Source organism: Lates calcarifer, linkage group LG7_2, assembly GCF_001640805.2.
Source record: "Lates calcarifer isolate ASB-BC8 linkage group LG7_2, TLL_Latcal_v3, whole genome shotgun sequence".
NCBI classification, from domain to species: domain Eukaryota; kingdom Metazoa; phylum Chordata; class Actinopteri; family Centropomidae; genus Lates; species Lates calcarifer.
The window spans coordinates 2200647-2218515 of record NC_066854.1 but is presented as its reverse complement, the minus strand read 5'-3'; the positions used below and the strand labels follow the sequence as shown (position 1 = coordinate 2218515).

The 17869-nt window shown below is 40.0% G+C and overlaps 1 long non-coding RNA gene across 2 annotated transcripts in view; it reads left to right on the top strand.

The window, feature by feature from the left end:
* LOC127139148 (uncharacterized) overlaps positions 1 to 17869 on the top strand; it is a 161662-nt gene that overhangs the window by 98643 nt on the left and 45150 nt on the right. For both annotated transcript variants that reach the window (XR_007809138.1, XR_007809137.1), the window contains exons 8-9: positions 15351 to 15464; positions 15953 to 16008. This is a non-coding gene — a long non-coding RNA (uncharacterized LOC127139148). The remainder of the gene's footprint in view (positions 1 to 15350; positions 15465 to 15952; positions 16009 to 17869) is intronic.

Here is a 17869-nt window from a genome sequence, read left to right as displayed (position 1 = left end):
AAACCCACACATGGTTTAGTTGCCAGTTATTGCAGGAAAACAAATTAAAGCTGTTAAAGTGAACAGTTACAGATAAGTATGTGAGCGATTAAACATTACACCTATAGGCCTCTGTGTTAGATGGGGGTTGACATCAGGTCTCTGTGTAGGACAGTCAAGTTCTTCCACATCAACCTGGGGAAACCATTTCTTTATTGCCCTGGTCTTATGCACAGGGTGTTGTCATGATGTCAAATGCCTCAGACTGCCTTAGGCACAAAGTTGGAAACACACTTTTGTCTAAAATATCATCGTCTGCTGTAGTATAAAGATTTCACTAAAGTATCCAAATGCAGACAGTACTGTATGTATATACTTTCTGTATAATATGTATTTGCAAATGCAAACAAGCTCTCCAAGATCATCAATACTGTGACTGTGACTCACTGAAAATTTCCTCCAGTTATATTTTGACCATCATTCTTGGCTGCTTGAAATTACCAGTGAGCTTACATCTGCTCTCAGAACTGTGGTTCTTTGGCTCTGCTCACTGAGGTTTAAGTCAACCAATGAGATAATTTCAGCCTGCAGAGCAGCTCTGCCTCTGAGGAATGTTTGCATAATTAAAACTCTGATGTACAGTGTCTTGTCTTGGCTGGATGGTGACATATAGTACAGTACACTCTTTTGGGGATCAAACTTGTGAAAGATGTGTCTCTAGCTACAACCCACTCCTCCACTATCTTAAAATGTTCTGGGAGATTGTCTTAAAGCAAATGTCATCTTGGACAAAAGAGGGGGGAGTTTTTTGCATAATACAGAATGCATGAAGATTTGAAGGGAGCTTTCACTGTTCTTGAAATTCACAGCAGTGACTGCCAGCAGTGCACCGTGGTATAATAGATGTAACATCACCATGGCTTTCACAAAACATGACCTGGGGAGGGGTGAGGGAGTTGGAGGGGGAAAAAAAAAATCATAGATAGAGAAAAAGGTTGTCACCTTCACCTTGCATACTTGTCATTCGCCCAGCGTCAGGTCATTAAATTCACATTAGGCCTCTCTGAGGGACCTTCGAATGCTGTTAGTGCACCTAAATCTGTGTGGCAGTAAAAAGAATCACAACTTCCTCCTTTCCGCGATGGGGGAAAACACACATAAAAGCAGCTACGTGGCACTTTGCATTCTGACACCGGATCATTATGGTCTCTCCTGTCTGTATTTCTGCTTTTTCTGGGGTCGATAATGGAGACCAGGGGCACTGGAGAGACGTTGGCCATGTCCATTTGTCCATCCCCTAGAGGACAGAGCTGGATCTGAGTCAAAGTTTTAGATCGCTGCCACTAAGATGGCATTAACTCCAGGTCTCCTGGGCCGCCTGCGTGAATCATTTATTAACACAAACCTGCAATGCCCGTTTCAAATGTCAGATCACGTTAGGCCCATGTCCCTGGATTATTCACGGCAAAAAAGAAGGTATTTTGTCATATGACACAAAAAAATCTGTGCAGCTCTTTCACTGTGCATGAGCCAGGAAGAAATCAGAGAAAAGCAAAAATAATCAGCTACAGCACATTATAATAGTCACTGTAAGGATTTATATATGTCAGCATTCATTGTTCATTGTCATCAGTGTATGCCTTTGACCTATGTATTTATTCATGCATGGAAAACACAGTAGAAAAAACCAAAGACCAGTATTTTCAAAACATTCGTCATCACTTGCTTTAGGAGGCAGACTGGGTTTCACCTAAAGGCACATTTAAGAAAAAAAAAACATTGTGTCCATGAAGCAGGGGTAATTACCAATTTTCCACATCAAGATCAGTTTCAACTGGCGTATTACTCAGCCTTCACAACAGTTGCATAATGTCTTTTGTGGCTCTGGAGAAGCTTATCAGGTCTGAGAAAATAACCCTGCTGATGTCAGCGTGGGTTATGCCAACTCAGGTTTAGAGTGGGGTTAGGCGATGTGGTTGAAATCACTGTCACAGCATTAATAAAGATTTTTAGACACTGATATGTATGACGATCTAGCAAAAATGTGCAAAAGCACATAGAAGCAAACTAATGTTCAAAGAAATAGACATTATTCCACTGTTTTTAATGACACCTTGCTCAGAATCAGTCATTTGGACACAGGAAGTTGTAGAATGATAACACAATCAGATCATATTAACACAATGATTTTACTAAAATAGATTTTTTAATTGAAAGCCTGCATTACACATTTGGAGCATGTATTCTGAAAGATGTAGGGGTTCACCAGACAGTGAAGCTACCATAAAATGTTTTTATTGTGGAAATTCTAAGGAATAAAAGTCAGGATATCTCATCCTCTCAGGCTTTGATTTTGACAATTCTGTCCTGCAAGCTGCAGAGCTAGAAGACCACAGTCTCTGACCAAGTCTAACTTGCTGAATTGGAAACTTAATTATTGTAGTATAAAACCATACCAAGATACCCAGGTTACGTAGTTAGTTTAGTCTTTAAAAAAGCTATACTACACACTGATCATAAAGAGTGACGCTTTGTCTATTGATTTCAAGGAGAAAGTGAATCATGCTCTTTTATATTTTCCTAAGCAGGGATTCAGAACTGAGACAATTACACAATTATTTAGGGAAAGCGGCTGGGTGGCGACAGTGACCTTCGACGTGTTTGTCTGGCCACGTCTGACATTGGCCACCCCATTTGCCTGCATATTATTGTTTATGAACAGGAGCCGAGGGGGGGTTTATAGGTTGGTGTTGGACGGACAGCTGCTGTGTTTGGCTGTTGACCAGAGGCCTAATAACTACGGCATGAGAGGGACATTACCTGTGAGCAGCTGCCATCCAGTCGCATGATACTGTGCCCAATAACCATTCAAATGTGAATGGAGTCACTAATAATGATTTGAGCTGCTCAGCATCCTCGGACTTCAGTTGTTTGAACTTGAGTTTGTAACCTCTGATCACATCTTGTATCTGTTGATGGACAGAAGCTTTTGATTGACAGATAAAGAATAAGAATAGATTGTATTTTCCGTTATGTCATAGTTTGGTGCAGAAGTGATCTTAAGGAAAGTCCTGGACTCAAAATCCAAACTTTACCTGATCTGACTGTAGCAGCACTGCAGACTTTCTGACTTCTGACAGATAATACTTGATGCTATTAGATTTCTTTTCAAACTGTTCCTCTCTCTGCTGCTGGTTGTGTCAAATGCTCATTGTATTGGTTTATCCCCTTTGCTTCTCATTTCTCATCTTTACACATGAGTTGATCGCAGCAGCTCGATCCATCCCCCCACATCCCCCCAACCTTCAGCCGCGTCCTGTGAGCGAGACAGCTGTGAAAACAGTGTGGAATCTGTGCAACCGGCAGAGAAACTGGCTCGTTGTTGTATCCTCCAATTTTAACCAGATTTTCCAGGGATATTAGAGGAAACAAAAGATATGACATCCCAGCGTTCCACCGTTCAAAGCTCCACCCGATGACTTTGATGCGAGATTCACTCTGAATAAAGGAAGATGGAGGACATTTTGGATGGCTTCCTTACGTTTAAAGTGAGGTGACACTTAACTGGTCCATAAATTTGCATTCGTTATTCCCATCTTTAGCATACATAATCAGAAACCCCCCCTCAAGATGTGGAGATCTGAAACTGAAATGATTGTATGCTTGCCATGATAAGACTCATTCCACATGGCTCTGATAGAAAGAAAAAGAAGAAAAAAAACAAAACTTTTCATCTCTCTCAACTGTTTTGCGTCACTTTCCCTTTCACCTCTATCACTAAAAAGTCTGACATTTTACCAGCACGCAACATCTGTACAAACAAATGTAAGGCATTTGTCATGGTGACATTGATACACAGGCATACTGATAAGTTTCATAACAGAAAATGACACAGCATGCAACAAGACCAATATAATCTCACAGAGTAAAGACAGAGACTGTACAGTACAGTTGCTGCATTCAACTGTAGAATTATAAGAGAACAATTAATGAAAGTAGTGGGTGAGGAAATGTTCTTACTTTCCTTGATTTGTGTTTACTGAAGTAGAAAGTACACCGCTGACTTCCTTCAGGTATTTTTACAAGATTTAGAATTACCACTTTTTACAAAGTTGCTTACATGTTAATTATCCTCAGCAGTGTTTAAATCAACTGGGAAAGTGGCTTTTCTGTGATCTCAAGATGTGAAGGTGTTGCTTGGCAGTCAATTCAAATACTGCAATTAGTGTAGTTGCTGTTGCTATTTAAGGTATTCGTCTGATCTACCTTGTCTAGTTTGCGAAAGCTATACAGGTTTTGGCAAGTGCGTCAGTTTCTTTCCACCTCTTTATTTTGCTGTCTGCATCTCAATTTTTAAGATAAAACCAATGAAAAAAATACTCCAAATCATTTAAATGGACATTAAGCAGGAGAGTTTTTTTTATTTAATTGTAAGAACTACAGTGCTGCATCTTTTGTTACTCTAAAATATGCAATCAACAATTTTTGGTTGTCCAGCCTTAAGTCGTTGTATTTGATTGAACGTCACGTCCACTAGTTAAAACTCTTAGAGCCTTTAATTTGGTTATTTGTATCTATGTGGTGTTTAAGGCATAAGATATTTTTTGTCTTTGTAGGCATGCAACAAAACTATATTAACAGCACAGATCAGCACTGATAGAAAGCAAAATGAAATATACTAGAAAAACAAGATAAGACAAATAAACAAGATAAATGACAAGGTAAATATGTTGAGGTAGCTATATATAATAAATAAAGGCATGTGGGTGAGGCAGGTTGATTATGGGGAGCAAGGCACTAATACATGTAGGGTTAGGAGTTGTATTCCCATTAGGCCCACTAATTCCACATATTTAGTGTGTGCTGTTTGTAAGATAGTGTCCATGTCCAGCAACTGGCATATACAGGACCATTTTATTTTATGTCAGCACACCAACGTCACCAGGACAAATTCCTTGAAATTTATCACAGCAGGTGAATAATGTGATTAAGTCAATGATTTGCAGTAAACCACCAGTCACTCCCCGATAAGAGCCCTCCTTAAATCAGCAACAACTGAAAAAAGATGTCAAAATACAGTGCTCCCTCTTTGCTGGTGGATGGGCACCAGCCTCATTTTATTCCAGCCCATGTATAAAACACAATGTGGGAATAGGTTTGACTGATCTATCCCATCTAATATGCGACTTTCTCTCCTTTTTTTTTTTTTGCTCATAAGTTGCAAATGGCTTCATTAAAACAAAAGCACGACCATAGGGAGCACATAAAACATGCTGCCGCTACCTAATATGGTATTTATGACCAGGGCTAAATGTAGAGTGAATTAAACTTTAAAGGATTGCAGTCAGGTAGACTCGCCGACGTTTGTGGAGGAATGTCCATTAACAAGATGAAAGAAGAGGGGTGTGTGGGTTTGTGCATGTGTGTGTGTGCGTGTGTGTGTTGCAGAGGGGTGTTATTCCCCCATGACTGCCGGTGGAACGCCAGCTAGACGGCTGGCTGGACCTAGACACCTTACAACCCTCACGTGAAATGAAAAATCGACTGACAGGGTCGCTCACGAGCCCGAGCTTCCTGTATTTACAGAAATAATTAAAACGTAATATCATCAAAAGTGACTTCTCCCACCCCCCTCAACCCCTCTCTCCACTCCTTCACCGCTGACTCTCCTTTTACTCATTGCCTTGCTCTCTGTGAAAGAAGTTTCATCTGCTGGAGAAAATAAACCAATTAACAGCTGATGTCGAGATGCAGCAAACGGAGGTTTATGCCGACCGAGGCGTGATGCAGAATGCTTATTAGAGAACAGGTTCAGGTCTAAATAATAACTACACACGCTTGGAACCAATTCTACATTAATCAGCTCCTGGATTTCCCAGTGGGGAAATACACAGGAGCAAAGGCCTTGTCAGCTGCTGTGGATGCCTCAATCTGAACCTGGCTGACCTGCTCTGTGCTGGGATCAGACTGTGATAAAGATTTAAACAACCTAGAGTTCATGTTTCTTTATTATTGGAAAAGGCCAGGCACTGTTCACACATTGTTTTCTCTCTAAAAATCCTGCATTAGAGAAATCCTGTGTGCTCTGATACACCAGTCATTATGGTAGAAGTCAAACAAGTACCAACCAGCTGCAGGCTGCTTTGCTGATTTTCTAACTTTAGTGGCTCTGTTGATGCATGAATCTAATATTTTGCTCAGCAAATCTGTGCTATGGCAGCACTTCGACGTTAACAGATGGAGTTTTTAACGTCACCATAGTTTGTTTCACATCAGTACCCCAGTGTTTTTGTTTTAACAACTTTTCTTTTCCATCATTTTTTAACTTTTTGGGGGGATACATTTAAGATTTCCTTGCACAGCACTTTGTTGCAAACACCACTGCATTGATACACAGTATAATGACAGTAAATCGTTGATCTTTAAAGCTGCACTAAGCATTGTGGCTTGCTATGAAACTATAATATGACGTCAGTGAACTGTTGTAAAGCGTGCTGACTTTGACCAACCTGCTGGCTCTATGACCCCTTTATAACTTTAAACAGACAAAGCCTAAAGAGAGTAGAAAACAAGCAACAAGATATTTAGTTGTTCATGCAAAGATGGATATTCAGGAGGAAAATAGAGGGAGATAGAAGGGAATCTCAACTTCATACCCCAAGAACGTAAGAGTGTTATTTCGTCATGAAATAAAATTGCATTGTTCTGCTGTACACATATTTTTTTAGGTTAGCTAAACTCCAAAGAACTTAAAAGAAGGCAGATGTACTTATTCGGTTTTAGATTTTCCTAGTAGGTTACTATTACATATGCTTTGTTAATAATTTATGAATTTTGCTTTTGAAAATCTGATTATGTTAGGAATGCGTACTGGTCTTCATTTTTTTGTTTTTGTAGTATTATTTAAAAATGTATGTGCTGCATTCTGGATGGGGTTTATATTAATTTGTTGTGTCTTGTAGGCCCCTGTGAGTTGACCATATCACATAATGCAATGAGAAAAAGTTTGTCATTATTTTTGCCATCAAAAGCGAAGATTTAGGGTTTAGGATTTAATTCATAACTTCCTCCGCAGAGATTTCCTTCAAGTGACCACTGTGACAGCATATTAACTCTGAGACAGTCGACATTAGCGCACTGTTAGGCTCACTTTGTGTTTTAAGCTTATAAGACGGGTGCATTTTGCAAGTATGTAAATATGTTTCCCAGAGCAGTTTCATGCTGATATTAAATTATTTATGATCTGACTTCATATTGTATATTTATATTTATGTAATGTCAGACTGATATAGGGTAAGTCAAAATAAGGTCTAAAGAAACTAAGCAAATTATTCTCTTGAAAACATATTCATATATTCTTCTTTATATTAGTGTTTGTTTGCCTTACGGCGATCACCGACTCAAGTTCAAAGTTGACCCAGTTTCTGATTTACCAGTACAGATGTGATCAGTGTAGAAAACCCACTCAGTCCTGCAAGTGTGTGCAGAGATCCTGCTGCATGTTTTAAATATTCACAAACAAAATAGGAGGAAAATTCTGTTGTTTTAGCTGTTAAAAGTTTAATGCATTGACCTGTTGAGTAGTTAGTTCAGGGACATTAAAGTTTTGGATTAATATTTTGCATTGTGGTGAAGAACTGTCTGTCTAACGGTGTAGGATGATTGCAAGGTGAATACATGAATGCATGACCTTGGCTACCACTACATCATGTGACAACTCCATTTTGTCCCCTTGCTCTTGTCAAAAGCATCATATTTTATAGATTGAAGTCACATCTTGTGATATTGCGTTTGGGATACACAGGTAAGAGTATAAATATTTGAAATGGCCACAGGGATCATACATCTTAGATAGCTGTGTGATATGCACAGCTGTAATGGCTTACATCCTCACTCTCTCTCTGTCTTTCTCTGCTCTCTTCCCGTGAGGCTCGCCCACCTTTTTAACGTTTTAGCTCACAGATGGGTGAAAAAGGTTCCCTCGCTTTCACGTGACCTCTGTTGAATGTAAAAATTTGTGACACAAAGTGGCGCGGTTTCATATTTGTTTAGCGGTGACTGGCTCAGTGCGCCAGCGTAATGGCACGGCTCCGGTAGCCAGATCACCGGAGGCGGTGCATCAGGGGACAACCTGGGATCACCGTGCTGCTGATTTATGCATGAACCATGTGCTCACTTTGCCGAGACAGACGGAGCCGACGTTAACAGAGGAGACATTCGGACAGGAAGACATCCTCTTTTTTTTTTTTTTTTTTAGTGATGTTAGGGGAATGGAGACAACAGGGATGGGTGGAGGCCTTAACAAAGGAATTACATATTCTGATGCTGTATTCATGCCTGCTACCTGTCTGTCTGAGCCATCTGTCATGTGAAATGAGGAACATGAGGAAGACAGAAGGGACAACAACCCACTGAAGCAAAGTTAACATCCAGCGGCATGAAATTGTCACTCAGATGTTGCCCTTTTAGTGTAGAGAAGTACAACTAAAATTACATGTAATAAGAAAATGAAAATTTGCCTTTGCTGGATCAGTTGGCCTTGGTACAATTTCCTTTGAAACCAGACATTAAGTTCTTGGTGCCTTTTATGGCAGGGATTTTCTAAGACAAACCTCTTCAATTATACAGCTTTTCCTCAGAGCACAGACATCTCTCTCTTAAGTGTTAACAATCTTATTTTTCAATTCAATTACCAGAAGTTTGGACTTGTTTCAGATCAGTCTTCATGTAAATAAGGTTAAAATTTAACTTTGTTTTGATAAACATGTTGTTTAGATGCTATTTAGCCTGCCCACTGAAACTTCTCAGTTGTGGCTACCTGCAATATTGATATCTTATGAATAGTGTTCAACACAAAACAACAGAGAACAACAAAACAAAAAGGTTTGTTTTTCCCCTCTGATAGCTGTGACATGTCATTTGTGTTTGCAGACAGTATTCTCATACGTAATGTATGAGCTATCAGCTGAGTGCCCATCCCAGGTGACCATAGCATGCTATGACATGCTGACAGCACAACCAGATTGCAAAGCACTTGAACCATACTGCGTTAATACTGAGAGCGTGATGTTTTAGGTCATAATTCCAACTGCACATCACATGGCGGCGTCATGGCCAAGACTCTGCTTCCCCTGCATGACACCACAACATGTTTATTTCTTTTTTAACACAGGAATTTGTGTTTTTGTCAATCAATAAAAATATAGGCCTGTTTTATTGATGTGTTTATAAATGTACACAAATATTTTTCGTCATTAAAATACATTTATAAATTGGATGAACTTCAAACCTCTATAACTATCCATCCAAATAATGTTTTATATTTTTTTAACCTATGGTTGAATCATGGATTGTACCATTAACCTTTGAAATATGGAGGTAATGACTGGGACAGATGTAGATTTACCTAAATCATATCCCATGCTGTGAGTATTGACCTCCACCAGGGAGCTGCTTGAACGTGTGGACTCAAATGTTTTCCACAGAGTGCACTCATCAACACAGCAATTCACACTGTGTTTATTTCCCCTCAGTGTCAGATATGTTCCTATCTAAGTTATTTCTATAGGACTTAGGCCTACCCATTACAAAGCAAACCTTTTTTTTCAAACATGCTTGCTTGTGCAGTATTAATTCAGTACAAGAAATCTGCCTGGAAATCTAAGCTCTTTGAGCATCCCTATCCCTGTTTATCTTGACAGTGCTCTCCTTAAGCAAGCAGTGTATCCATATTTGAAGGCGCCACCGGCTGCGTAGGTAAAGATGGGAATTTGTAGTGACAAGGGGAGGGCATCAGCACAACAGAGGTACCTAAGGAAAGAGACAACCTCTTCCAGCGAAGGCAAATGAGCCTTGTCAGCCGGCAGTTGGTGCAGTAATTATAAAGGGTGCGTTGAATTTCCCAGGGATTCTAGGAGAATGGCATAATGGAGAAAGCACTAAGAATTTTATAAGCCAAGCTGGGGGGAAATAAGACAGGAAAATCTAACATTCACTGAAGTCTGCCTTTACTAAAGAAACATTAAAGTTGTTTGTGATCTTTAGGCACAAAGTATCTTCAGTCATTGTGCTACTAGTAAAACAGACCTGCCGATTATGTGAAACTATAGTAGAAATGGCTGCTGTTGTCCTAAATTACCAGTTAAGTTGTCGCACATTGCCTCAGTAATTTGGTGGATAGCAGGTGCACCTGCTTGTGTCACCCCTTCTCTGTTTCAGTGCTCTGCTAAAAACAGAGAGACAAACTATAGAGGCTGATGCTGTGATCATTGTATTTTTGCCAAACATTACGTTGACAGACAGCTGGAGAGATAACATACTTATTAATCCCAGTGGGGACACAAAGAGTAAAATGGTCATCATCACAAGTGCACTAGAACTGTGTTTTGTCAATTTCTGGAATAAGTTATTTTTAAAAGACTTCTTCAAGTGGAGCTTGCAGGTTTTTGTGAAGTTGCTTTGCTTTATGATACTTTACTGTACCTTATTTTATTTACTGACTCTGACAGATGTGTCAGGCTTTATTTATTCACATAAATTAATGACTGACATTAATGACTGATCAGGTAGCACCTGGGCAGAGCTACAGAGAGGACAGGCGAGGAAAGGGACAAGCAGAGCACCAGGAACACATACAGCCGTAACAATCAATAATTTGCATAACATCATAACATGTAAGCAATCAAGATCAGTCAGTGCATAGAGTGTTCTTGCTTTGGGAGCAGGGATTTGTTAGCGATTATGTCATGTTTTAATGAAGTCAACAAATACAGTATAACAATTACTACTATAAAATTGTGAAGAAAAGCACCTGTACACTGCTGTCTAAAATTTAATCCAGAGCATCGCCATGTCAGTGTAGCGTTAAAGAAAAATTGAGGACAAGAAAGCAGTGTGTGGATATTTATAATAGAAAGATGTTTGCCAAGAAGGTTATAAAAGATTTTCTTCTGGTTACATTACATTATATTCATTTAGCAAACACTTTTATCCAAAGTGACTCAGAGCAGTAAGTGCATTCAGCCACCAACTAGGAATGATTGAGTAACTGAAGCATTCATTTTTAGTGGACTGAGGCAGTTCCCAACTGTGTGAAAGAACACTTTTTGAAAACTTGTATTATTAAGATGCAGTATTTAAATTATTAATTGCCAGTATGTTGTGGTGAGGATCTTTAAACCTTCCAGGGGGTCAGTCTGTAAAACCTGCAGTGAAGCCTGCATCAAGGAGCAGTTAGATGAATTTCAATAGCGTGGCTTTCATTGGAGAATTTTACTGTCCCACAATGATCTTTATACTGTTTTAGAGGCTTTTCTACCTTGATGGCAGTAATCTGAGGGGAAAAGCATTGGATACTTGGACTTTACTTAGCAAGTTAATCTAAAAATTTAAAAGGTATTAAACATCATAGCATTTCCCAAATAACTCAAGCAGCGTTTGCTTTGAAGCAAGCAGGGTAAACACAGATCTAATACTAGGTATCCTCCAGCTGCAATGGTATATGTCTCCCTCCTCTTGCAAATATTTCCCCAGGCCATCACTGTGAATGTGTTTTTACTCAAATGTACCTTGTTAAAAATAGTTAAAAATTGATTAAAAGGAAACTAGTTGTTTACCTAGCTTCTAAAATTCCAAATAGATCAGAAGCATTTTCTTCTGGGATTTTGTTTTTCTGTAGATTGATCTGGAGTGTGTGTTTATTTAACCTCCAGAAATATTCATGTATATTTGAGCCTGACAGTTACATCTGTTCAGGTATGCACCGCCTCGAGCAGCATCCGTGAAACTGCTGCCGACTTGCTCTGCATGCCATTGGTGGGGCTGTGAACCTTTTGCATTTTTTTCGCGTCTCGTCGCTCACCTCTGGACCTCGCTGGCCCAGCCTACCCTTCCTGGTGCGATCCCTGCGACCCCCATCACTTCAGAGAAAACAGATGTAAACCTCATCCTCCCCATCCGTGTCTCGGGGACACACCGAAGCTCACCGCCGACTCGGAGGTCCCTCAGCGACAACTGTCCTGATTTCAAGTGACATCAGAGTCAGTCCTCAGTCACTCTGATCCTGTCAAGGAGTCGGCTGAGATGAACTGATGGCGGATGGCCTATTTATACCCCAGTCACCTGATCTCTCACTGCCCCACAGGCCAGGAATATTAAATTGACAGCAGCATATTCTGAAATGTGTGATTGCCCTCCAGCCTGCAGATACACAGGGTTATCTGCTTTTTATTTTTAACTTACCTTGATAAACATACGAAGGACTCTTTGTAGCTCATAGAGCAAGGCACTAACACTGGTCTGGTGGACTCATTGATTCTCTCTGTAGTCATGTTAGACTCTGTGATTAACAGCCAATAATTGGTGTCCAATTTGAATTTCTTTTGCCGAGCAGGTTAATGTCCTTCAGTCATTCCAGCTTTTCTTCTTTCTTCCTTCTCTCCTTTCCTCACTGCCAGCAGATGATTAAAGTTTTATTTGGCTGTTATCCCTCCTTCCCTGTGTCCATCCTTGCTTCCTTCCCTCTACCATATCATTCACCCATGCAGTCTTTCACTCATTCAGTAAAGCACCCTTCCCTTATTCATTTGGTCAAAAGCTAATGGATTAGTCGCTTTCCTCCCTTTTTCTTTCCCACAAGCAAATGCTTCAGTTTTATAATCTGTTCTTTCCTCTCATCTGTCCATCATCCATCTATCAACTTACTCTTTCATGTATTTTTTGTCAAGTTAATCAATGATATACCAAATTCCTTTCTTTTTTCTTCCAGCAGATTATGCTGTTTGAAGTTCTGTCATTTCCTGTTTGCATATTTGTCCATTCATTCATTCATCCTTCTTTGATTCATTAATTCACCCAATAACTAATTCATTTATCACAATGACTGGTTTATCCTTCTCTCCCTCCTCGCCTCCTAACAGACTCATTCTTTCATTCACCTACTAATTCATGACAAGCTCGTCAACTTTGTACGAGTCCTCATCCCTCCCTCCTTTCCTTTCTTTCAAAATATTAGTCATATATTTATTCATCTATCCATCTATTTTACTTTAACCAGTGGGTGGTTTTCAGGAAGCCCCGCAGCCTTGGACCTTTCCCTCCAAACACATGGGAAGTGTTGACCGACGTTGGACAGATTGGCCGGGCAGTGGAGAAACTGAATTGCTGTAATCACATTTACTTGGCCCTTATCTGCATGTTTGACATTTTGTCTCAGCGGTCCAACAACCAAAGTGTAGGTCGAGCTGAACCACGAGCTGTCAAAACTTGCCGCTCGGCCCGTGCCATGTTAAACACCCAACATCTGGGTCTGCCGTAAACACTCAGCCCCTCATAATCAGCCCCACATGTGGTTGTGCTCAGGCAGAACGTGCTCCCGTCCAGCGCTTGGACGTAAGGGAAAACTGTCAGGTCCATCAGAGCCTTCATCTCACGTGAAACGGATACAGCGTCAGGATTACAATTTGATAAATATTTGAACTTCAGCTCTCCTATTATAATTAAGGCAGGTTTCAAATGGGCCCCCTACGTTTGATCTCCACGCCATCCTGATACGGAGCTTAAGATGGGACATTTATTTAATAACAGCTGCACCGCAAAACTCCAGCAGCTGGCAGTTAAAAGAAAACCCCGCCCTTGGATACTGTTACACTCCTAGATATCATCAATCTGTGATTTCAATGCATTCCAGGAGTTATTCTATGATGAAGTGGTTTAACTTACATTTCTAGTGAGCCCACATTCCCTTAAACTGCCTCGTCTAATTGTACTTCAGTCAGTTATTCTACATTTCCCAGAATAACTTCTGACAGCCTCTAAAGATGGGGTGTGACCTTGTTGCTTGGATACAGGTAGCTGGCCAAGTGCTTCATGAATTTTGGCCACAAAATCTGCAATCATTAAAGCCCCTCATACCCAAAGCCCAGTCTTTGTTGTGGCTGCATTGAATTCCATTTCCTGCTCCTGTGGGTGGAGAGCCGGATCACTCCACCTCCTCTGTAGTGGTTTTTTGTGTATAATTGTTGAAAAGACAGATCTGAGAAGGTCTCTGTCTTTTATTCTGGGTGATTGACACCAACATCACACTTGTACTGTAAATATTTTTTGCTTAAATATTTCTGCTGTCAAACGTTTAACTCAGTGTAGTTACTGGGATAAAATAAACATGATTGTTTACAGGCTAGTTATACATTAGAAAAAGATAAGTTGCCTTCTGACTAAATGAGGCTAGAAATAAAATATACTGTAGGCCTACAGATAATTGCTTTGAATTAAATGTCTCCTGAATATAAACTAGCAATCTTAAGTTTTGCCTTTCTGTTAAAAGGAATTCTAATGTTTAATAGAGCTCTGTTTTCTGTGGCTTTTTCACAAAAACATTCTTTGTGGTTTAAACACATTAAACTGTACTTTCGTTTAAATCAATTAAATACTCTAAATGAACTTGATGTATACCTGACTGAAGTCTGCTGCTTGGTATGCATACAACTTCCCACAACTCCTCCGTGTCTCCCAACCCCCCTCAGGTTCAGGGCAGATGTTCTCAATACGGAGATCAATGAGGGGTTCATTTCACTGTCTTTGTTCCCTTCTGTTCGCTGCAGCACCCACACTACTTGCAATAATTCAAGAAAGTAACACAAATGGCATGTACAGGGCCATGTGGCACCTCTGACGCAGAGTCTGACAGAAATACATGAGTCAAGACAGCGAGACAGAAAATCGTGAAAGACTCCCAAGAGAGAGGTGAAAGAAAGAAATCAGTCAGAGAGAGGACGACAAAAGTCTTAACCATTTAATGGCCCTTTTGAAGATGTGAGAGTTGGCCAAAATGTCCTTGGTTTGTAAAAATAAAGCCTAAAACTCAAATCAGTCCTTATAAAGACAACGCACAAGAGACATGTGGTGTTGAACCAAGAGCGCACATTTCACAGCCTCCACCTTTTCATACTGTGACCCAAACATTTCTACTTAACCTGTTTCATGTTGAAGTTATCTGCTGTGTATGATTTTGACCCTGTCCGTAGTCTTATCTGTATCCTTGTTTTCTTTCTGCTTCTCTGTTATTATTAGCTTTTGTAATGACCCAGTTTCTACACAAGGCTCATTTAAAGTTTCATTTTATCTGATGAAAGATGTGTTACCACACTGACATGCTCTGAAGCTCTGTGCATCAGCGCCTGTCGACCTAGGTGTGGGCATCCGTGGATGTGTGTGTTGCATTAGGGCTCGTCTCTCAGCCCAAACCTATACATCATCCCCGGTGACGACGTCTCCAAGCACCGGACCGACTCGAGCCGGCCCTTGGGGGTCAATCTCTTAAATGAGATTTCAGCACCACTGACCCATGCTCTGGTCCTCTCACCTTTCTCCAGGAGAACAGGAATGACCTTTGACCGTGGGATCTGTGAGCAGCCACCGTCTTCCTCCAAGTGGTGACCCCTCAGCTGCAGCCGACCATGCCTAAGCCGGGAAGACAGAGTGAGGAGGTGAGGCCTTGGTGTGTGGAAGACCACAGAGGTGTGAAATGAAGAGTTCACTTCCAAAAAGAAATGTCCATGTTTCAGAGGAAGGGGACACCTTCTCTTACAAAAAGAAAAGAATCTCAAGTTTTATATTCGTAGTTAGTAGTTAGAGCAACAAAAAGATAGATGACTAGAAAGATGTAGTAGATTTATCTATAAGACTAAACTAAAACTAAATAAACTAAAAGCTAAACTAGGACTGGATCCCTTTATATATTATATGAACTGAATGAAGAACTTACTTCATGCCTGAATCATAAATGAAAGGTAGATAAAGAGATAGTATGAGGTAATATGTTGGACAGGTAACATTTCTTCCTTTAAAAGCTACAGAAAGCTTAGACTGACCATAAGAATTTTACTTTTTGTACAAAAAACTGCTGTTACATTTATAAAATCACACATTGGATGTTGGTTGTATAATTAAGCCTCTTGTTTGCCCTGTCTTACAGCTCCCAGTCTACTGACCTTTCTACTGTTCAAGGTTTCTGTCCAAGCTGCTATAAAGGTAAGGATGATTTATGTGTTCAGTTGTACAAAGGCAGAGTAGACATAGGTCTTGTGAAGTCATGCCAGTTTTTATTTGTATCCCAAAATCACCTCAGAGAACTTTACAATCTGTACAGCATGCAACACCCTTTATCCTTAGACCCTCATTTAGATGAGGAAATATTCTTCCTGTAAAAATGGGTAAAAATTAGATTAAAATCAGAAGAATTTAACACAAAAATCCTACTTATAGCAGACTATCTGCAGTGTGTAAACTGCTGCCATTTCTTTTTACCTACTTTGAGGGGTTGTGGTGCGTAATCATCAGCTCATTTTTCCTTTTCTCCTTTGTCTGACTAGAAGCTTCTCTGAGCTTTGCTTATCACAAGAGGACATATTTATTACAAAACGGTGGCCAGTGTCCTCTGCTTTAGGGAATGGAGACATAAAATCCAGGTGATAGTGGGTTTAAACCAATTTTCTCCTTTACGAGGAATGAGCGTGTATTTACTCTGAAAATCTGCAAAACCAGTAACCCTGAAGCATTCACACTGACTTCCACTGTATGTCATGAGTGAAGGAAAGATACATACAGAGAGACATCTATGTTTTCTACTGCTAGATCTTAAACAATCCACCAATCCCTCTCATGTATTTACTCACAGGTACCACTGTTTTGTTCCTTTATTATAAGCTGCAGTTGCATTTGCATTGAATTTTATGTATGGCAACAGTGTTTGGTTCAAACTGTTACTGTGCATTAGATATGTTAAAGCTCCAAGGCAGATAACACAGAAGAACACACAGTATTTCCCAGAGGTCGGCCTTAGCCTACATACTGAACTATATACATAGGACTACAAGATCTTCATATACACTCACAGACATACAGTATAGAACAGCCTTTAATGTGCATATGTGCAGTTGTGTGTTTCTTTCTTCCTGACATCTTGCAAGTGCTGTATGTATGTCATTAATTGAGTCTCCAGCTCCCTGGAGTGGTTAGCTCTACTTGCACAGGGAGGAAAGAGGGGGAGATGCTCTTTGTGTATGTGTGCGTGTGTGTCAGTGTGTGCTCTTCATGCATACACACACACAAGCCCTGATCGCCTGATGATTATGCTTGATCAGTGTCAAACACAAACTACTGCAGCGGGTGCTTTGAAAAGGAATATATTGTGTACTCAGGCTTTTTCAGACCCTTAGTGGTGCTTTTACAGAGCACAGTGATTTATACAATTCACCCAGATCTGAGAAAAATAATCTTTTTGGATTTTTTCTTTGGTGATACAGGCAACACAGACTGCATATCCATCCTAATTTTGAAGCAACAAGAAAAAAAAATCAAAGTTCATGGAGAAAAAAAAACACCTCCGGTGTTTTATTCAGAGAGAAAAGATCAAATCAAATTTTGTTTGTGGAGAGGTTTAAAGCTTGCAATAAAACATGTACAATCACAGCACATACACCACCTGGGAAACATAAGCTGATAAGACTAGACAGGGAGTCAATATCTCGTTATAGAGCAATAAAAACTCAATCATCAGTACAAAAGTTAAAGTACTAGAATGTGCACAAGGAGCTACATTAGTTCATTTTTAAATTAAGCCATAAATGAACACTTAGTTCCCGTACTGTCTCAGACTTGGAATTGTTGATTCTCAGCCTATCTCTATCACCATTATTGTTGCATGTGCTAAACATTTACCAAAAAAAAAAAAAGTCTCCACATGCTGGCTAACTAATGCACTTACAGTCCAGTATTCTCACTTAGTCAGCAAAGTCATTTCTTTGGCTCCTCCCACAGAGGTTTTAGTTAGCTTGTCAGATTAATTACTTCTCCAAACCAGTTCTGCATCTGATAAATAAGTGCATGAGTC